Raw genomic sequence first — 6,547 nt, forward strand, 5'->3', positions numbered from 1 at the left:
TGTCATAAATAAGCCTTGCAATGAAACAGTTTGTTTTTCCCGCCCACTCAGCAAGTTCATGAATATTCAAATGAGATGCGCGCTGATTGGTCTATTGGCCGATATGTCCTGAAAGTTGATTGGCTCAATCCACCGGTCTGAAGCTAGAGCAAAGTGGAACTACGTTTACTGCTGGTAAATAAAGCCAAAGTCTTTGATAAAGCTATCAACAATGGATTTAAATAAGGAAGCCGTACATGTATAAACCGAGTCAGAAGAAGGTTCTGACGAAGATGAAGTGCAGCAGATTCCCCAAAAGAATGAATGTGTTAGATTGGTAAGTTTTATCAGTACATTTCTTAGTATAGTAACTCTCCAAAGTTAGCTGTAATAACGCTAGCATTACAACGTCTCTGCCCAGACAGCAATTTAGCTCTTACCGACGTCGGGGCGGTGTGCCTGCGCCGACATAAAATGCCTCGGCGCGATGTCTTATGCAGATCGGTTGCTAATCGGCAAGATGTCGGGAAGATGTCGGCATTAGAATGATTGCCGACCGTGAGCCCACCTAAACCCGATATTATCATGACCTATGCGGCGCGGTCCCACTAGAGTGGCGGAAAGCATTCGGACGCCGCTCTCCCATTGACTTAACACTGGAACAGCTGATCTTCGGCTACGTCTCTCGAAAATCAGCCCTTCCAAAGTTAAGTAAAAAGGAGCGAGACGTTTGAAATGCTTTCCGCCACTCTACTAGGATCCCACCGTTACACTCTAAAAAATGCTGGGTTATTTTTTCAACCAAACCGCTGCCCAGTGGGCATTTGATATCAATTTGACATCAATATGACATCGAACATTGATGTCAAAATTACGTCACGAAATAGGTCTAGAATGAAAGTCATATTGACGTCAATGTACTGATGTCAATTTGATGTCAAGATTTTGACCTCTGCTGATGTCATTTTGATGTTATTTTGATGTCATGTTTTGTCGGGATTTGATGTCAATTCAACATGTATTTGATGTCATGATGGTTGATTACGTTTTGATGCTATTTTGATATCATTCAATATCAGGCTTTGATGTCAATTCAACATTTATTTGACATCAAGATGTCATGATGTTGATGTCATTTCCATGTCAAGTTTTGTTGGCATTTGATGTCAATTCAACATTTATTTGATGTCAAGATGTCATGATGTTGATGCATAGGAAGACAATGTTTTAATGCTATTTTGCTATCATTCAATATCAAGCTTCGCTGTCAATTCAACATAAATCCGAAATCAAACATTAATGACAAAAGTATGAACATTTATTGACAAATTTTGATATAATTTCAATGTCAAGAATCACTCAGGACAGGATGAGAAAGCGTAGACCCCCAAACCAGACTGGAGCCACTTGTGAATAACCTGTAACACAGATACATAAATGTACATTTCATTAGAGAGCTTTTCGGTAGAGGGTAGGTTTTATTACAGCAGACAAAGGCATTTAAGCATGTTGACATTTACCTTCACTTTGTCCTGAACTAGTAACACCAGTTACAGAGGCATATGGTTATTTTTATTATTAATGTTTAGACCAAAAGTCAAATAAATCAAATGTAAAACTGTATAGCTTACTTCACTTGGGTGGCAGGACAGGATGAGAAAGCGTAGACCCCCAAACCAGACTGGAGCCACTTGTGAATAACCTGTAACGCAGATACATAAATGTACATTTCATTAGAGAGCTTTTGAGGTAGAGGGTAGGTTTTATTACAGCAGACAAAGGCATTTAAGCATGTTGACATTTACCTTCACTTCGTCCTTAACTAGTAACACCAGTTACAGAGGCATATGGTTATTTTTATTATTGATGTTTAGACCAAAAGTCAAATAAATCAAATGTAAAACTGTATAGCTTACTTCACTTGGGTGGCAGGACAGGATGAGAAAGCGTAGACCCCCAAACCAGACTGGAGCCACTTGTGAATAACCTGTAACGCAGATACATAAATGTACATTTCATTAGAGAGCTTTTGAGGTAGAGGGTAGGTTTTATTACAGCAGACAAAGGCATTTAAGCATGTTGACATTTACCTTCACTTCGTCCTGAACTAGTAACACCAGTTACAGAGGCATATGGTTATTTTTATTATTAATGTTTAGACCAAAAGTCAAATAAATCAAATGTAAAACTGTATAGCTTACTTCACTTGGGTGGCAGGACAGGATGAGAAAGCGTAGACCCCCAAACCAGACTGGAGCCACTTGTGAATAACCTGTAACGCAGATACATAAATGTACATTTCATTAGAGAGCTTTTGAGGTAGAGGGTGGGTTTTATTACAGCAGACAAAGGCATTTAAGCATGTTGACATTTACCTTCACTTCGTATGGCATATGGTTATTTTTTTATTATTAATGTTTAGACCAAAAGCCAAATAAATCAAATGTAAAACTGTAAAGCTTACTTTACTTGGATGGCAGAACCCCCAAACCAGACTGGAGCCACTTGTGAATGACCTGCAACACAGATACATAAATATGCATTACGTTTATCATCAGAAAGAAATGGCCAAATATTTATCATAACCAATAATACACCCCATTAAAAAATGCATTATATTGGGATCCACAGAATATGGTGCTGATCATTTTAGCTCCTCTTCCCATATATTCTAAACATTCACAACAAAGTGTCTGGTCTGTGCCAAGGCAAAGCAAGGACATACATGAAGTCAACAACTGCCTCTTCTATTTTGCCTCTTCTCAGTTAAATCTTACTCCAAGGAACGTTCAATGTCATGAACTCGTAGACGACAGTATTTCTACATGAAAATGTAAAACAAATAGCCTCGTGCCCTTTGTGCATTTATATTTCGTAAAAGTTAGAGAGTAATCTCTAGCAGCTACAGTTCAATCTAAAAAGTCACCAGGAAACACGTCTGGAAACCGGACTTTTTAGATTGAATAGTAGGCCTGTTTGCTGGTTTCTAACGTGTACAAAATATAAGCACGAGTCCCAAAGCTATTTGTTGCTGCCAGCAGAGAATGTCGAGCTATGACGTATGTGTTTGAGCATGCGGCAGCTAGTTAGCGCTACCTTATTAGAACTAGCAGGCTACTGCTAACGTCATTCATAATTTAAAACCATTAGCTAGCAGCTAACGTTATCCCGGACTGGTGAACAATGTGAAATCAGCCTCCTTCCCATAAAGAAATGATGTTTAGACACATCCGAATTGGCCTACGTTTTATTCCCGAGTCCAACATCTAAGCTTTCATAACGTTAACAAAAACTAGTACTAACTTTAATGCTATCGTTAGCTAACAAGCTAACGCTAGCTAACGCAAGCCAACTTTTGTTGTTCACAAACACAAAGTTAGCGTTAAACCAAATTAAACGTTGCTCATTTTAAACTCAGTTCTGAGTTTAGCTTTCATTAAAAGGGTAACAAAGCCCTAGTTGGACAGGATTTAGCCCTGTCTAAAGTGGGCTAAATTAGCTTGCGAAAGCTAGCAGCTAGACCGTAGCTGGTGTGTAAATATGAGCAATATCTGCAGACCAGCAAATCTTCGGATAATATCAGCAAATAAAGCTAGATAAGTAGGTTACTTGTGTTATGGAAGTACTTTTTCAGTGGATAGACTCGGTAGCTGCATAAATAAAGCATATAGGAGCATACTTACAGTGAGCCTTCAGACGCCGCTGTTTCGTCTTCCACTTCATCAACGAGAAATTTGAAAACTGAAGGAGCCGTTAGGACTGGAAAGGGCGCGTTCGATGTGCGTATCTGCACGGAGTCCGCCGCAGAGGGTCCGTTTTGGAACCCTCTGCTGTGTGGGTCAGGATGTTGAAAAACTCGCGTCGATTTACAATGAGTAGGCTAATAATATACCTTTTCAGACATTTTAACAGACGTTGTTTTGACATAAATTTCACATCAATTTGACGTCTTATTTCCTGACATCAAATCAACGTTGATTTAATGTCAATAATATAGACCTGAGATGTAGGGACCAGAAAAAACATGTTAGATTGATACATTTGTTGGGCCTCTTTACAACCACAAGGAAATCATTACAAAATAGAATGAAATTATGCATATTTATGCACGTCATACATGTTGGTCAAAATCTTGACTACTTGTTGATGTCAAATTGACGTCAGGATGCCAGCTGGGTGGGTTGAGGCTGCTGGGTCATTTTATTGGGTTGTTTTAACTCGTATTGGGTCATTTCTGTAACCCAGCTTGTTGGGTTGATAGTACAGCGCTGCTGGGTTGACCATTTAGGACTGTGCCCCTCCTCTCCCCCACTTGATGTGGAGCACACTACCCAGCACCTGGGTGACTTTAACACAGCTGCCTAGTTATTTGAGAGGTTGAAGAAAAAATCGGTAGACATATTCTTTCAACCGTCCAGTCCAGCAGCTGCTGCCAACAAATGCAATGGAAATCAGGCGATTTCAGAAGGTATGTATCTGTTTTTAACTTCTGCATTTTAAAAAGAAATCCAGACGGATTTTAAAAGTCCACCCAGAGACATACCCTTTTTGTGATATGAATGAATATTCTGCCTGACAATTTCATTCAGCCTCTAGCATGACAGCTAGCAGCTATATTAGCTAAGTTAACATTAACTTACAATATCTGTTCATGTTAAATCTACACAAAGACAGACTCATAAAAAACACAGTTCTGTGTTCACTGGGTATGAACCGCTGAACAGAAACAAAATTAACTTTTACAACGAACTAAAATTAGCATAACAGCTGTAGGTAATGTTAGCAGACAAGTAACAAAATGCTTTGTGGTGCAGCTGAGGTTTATCAGCTAATGTTAGCTAGCTAGGCTACAGCGAAGTAGTCTCTGCCCAACACACGTAACTGACGGTAATAATCATGGCAAACAACATCTTATGAACTAATTTAGGGTAGCTTCATATTATAGCCATGTTACTTATTTGGTAGTAGCGTTACAAACACCTTGGGTCCACTGACTGAATAACGTGCTAACATTGGCTAGCTAACGTTAGCATCGCCACTACTGAAATTACGTTTATTAGCCTGCTTATCCAGCTCATCTCCAAACGCACGTTTTGTATTAGGCTACCTGTATTAGGATTAAAACAACGCCATAATATTAGGTCTCCTGTTGGATTTTTAATGTTTGTCAACATCATTCATTGATAATGGTTCATGGAAGTCTTGATATAAAGCTCTGTAAATAACTGATTCTTTTTTTTTCTTTGATTGACAGGGCTGACCCCCGAAACGGACTGTGGAATCTGCCTGCCTTCATGGAAGTAGCCTATCACAGACTGTTCAAAAATAAAGAAAAGTATAAAATAAATAATCATGTCTGTTTTATTTCATTGCATGGCTATTCTTGCCCATTTCTCTTATAATATATTGTCTGTATCCAAGCTGTCAACAAAATGTGTGACTTTAAGTTTGGCTATTTAAGTGAAGTGTTTTAAAAATGAACCAGTGGATTTTTTTGGGATTTGGTTTCAAATATAACCCAAACATTATGTAAATTTAACTAAACATTCGTGTCAAAATAACCCAACACATTGGTTAAAATATCAACCCATCCGCTGGGTTAAATTTAATAACCCAATTTGCTGGGTTAAGATAACCCAATGCTGTGTTGGACCCCATTTTACTCAGCAGTTGGGTTGAAAATAACTAAATTTGGGTTGTTTTTAACCCAGCATTTTTTAGAGTGTATATTAGGTCTTATTGATTTGCTTAGGCTAGCTGCTTTCAGATCGTGTTCACACGTTTCCTATTGTGTAGCCTATCAACAACAGTTATGTGATATTCCACTAATAACGTGACACGGCTTCCTTAACAATTTGACGGGAGCTAGTTGAGAAGTAAGCAAAGCCCGTTTAGGCTACTGGCAACCTGGGAATGCCAGTCTAACAGAAAACAAGAATGGATCAGTGATATCAAGTTTGATGGTTGAATGAGAGAAATAACAAAATAGGAGGGCATCTGGAGATGGCCTTGGACATTTATGTAACTTGGTCTTTGCAAAATATCAAAACATTTATTTCAATACTCAACTCATTTATTTAATTCACATTTATTTCAACACTCACCTAATCACATTGACAAATACAACAAAAATAACAAATCCCTTCAAATAGTCTGTCAGTTTAAAATAAAACAGTCAGTCAGTCAGTCAGTCAGTCAATCAATAGGTGGGTTCGACTTAATGTAGACGACTGCAGACGTGACTATGGACAATTCCATGCTCCCAACTTTCACACACACACACACACACACACACACACACACACACACCCCTATACCTCCACACACACACACGCACCACACACAGCTATACCTACACTCATCTACACACACACACACACACACACACACACACATACACACACACACACCCCTATACCTCCACACACACACACACACGCAAACAAACACGCACCGAACACAGCTATACCTACACTCATCTACACACACACACACACACACACACACACACACCTCTATACCTACACACAACTACACACCTACACACACACACACACACACACACACC

At 39.0% G+C, this 6,547-nt stretch overlaps 2 long non-coding RNA genes across 2 annotated transcripts; both read right to left on the reverse strand.

The window, feature by feature from the left end:
- Window positions 1-1,275: 1,275 nt before the first annotated feature.
- LOC134081251 (uncharacterized) lies at window positions 1,276-1,643 on the reverse strand. The gene is made up of 2 exons (XR_009939523.1): window positions 1,611-1,643; window positions 1,276-1,397 (listed from the first exon to the last, which is right to left on the reverse strand). It is a non-coding gene; the product is annotated as an uncharacterized LOC134081251 (long non-coding RNA).
- Window positions 1,644-2,191: 548 nt separating this feature from the next.
- LOC134081207 (uncharacterized) lies at window positions 2,192-4,011 on the reverse strand. Its single transcript, XR_009939516.1, has 3 exons — window positions 3,663-4,011; window positions 2,444-2,495; window positions 2,192-2,251 (listed from the first exon to the last, which is right to left on the reverse strand). It is a non-coding gene; the product is annotated as an uncharacterized LOC134081207 (long non-coding RNA).
- Between the last annotated feature and the right edge of the window lie 2,536 nt (window positions 4,012-6,547).

Source organism: Sardina pilchardus, chromosome 1 (assembly GCF_963854185.1).
Source record: "Sardina pilchardus chromosome 1, fSarPil1.1, whole genome shotgun sequence".
Lineage (NCBI taxonomy): Eukaryota > Metazoa > Chordata > Actinopteri > Clupeiformes > Clupeidae > Sardina > Sardina pilchardus.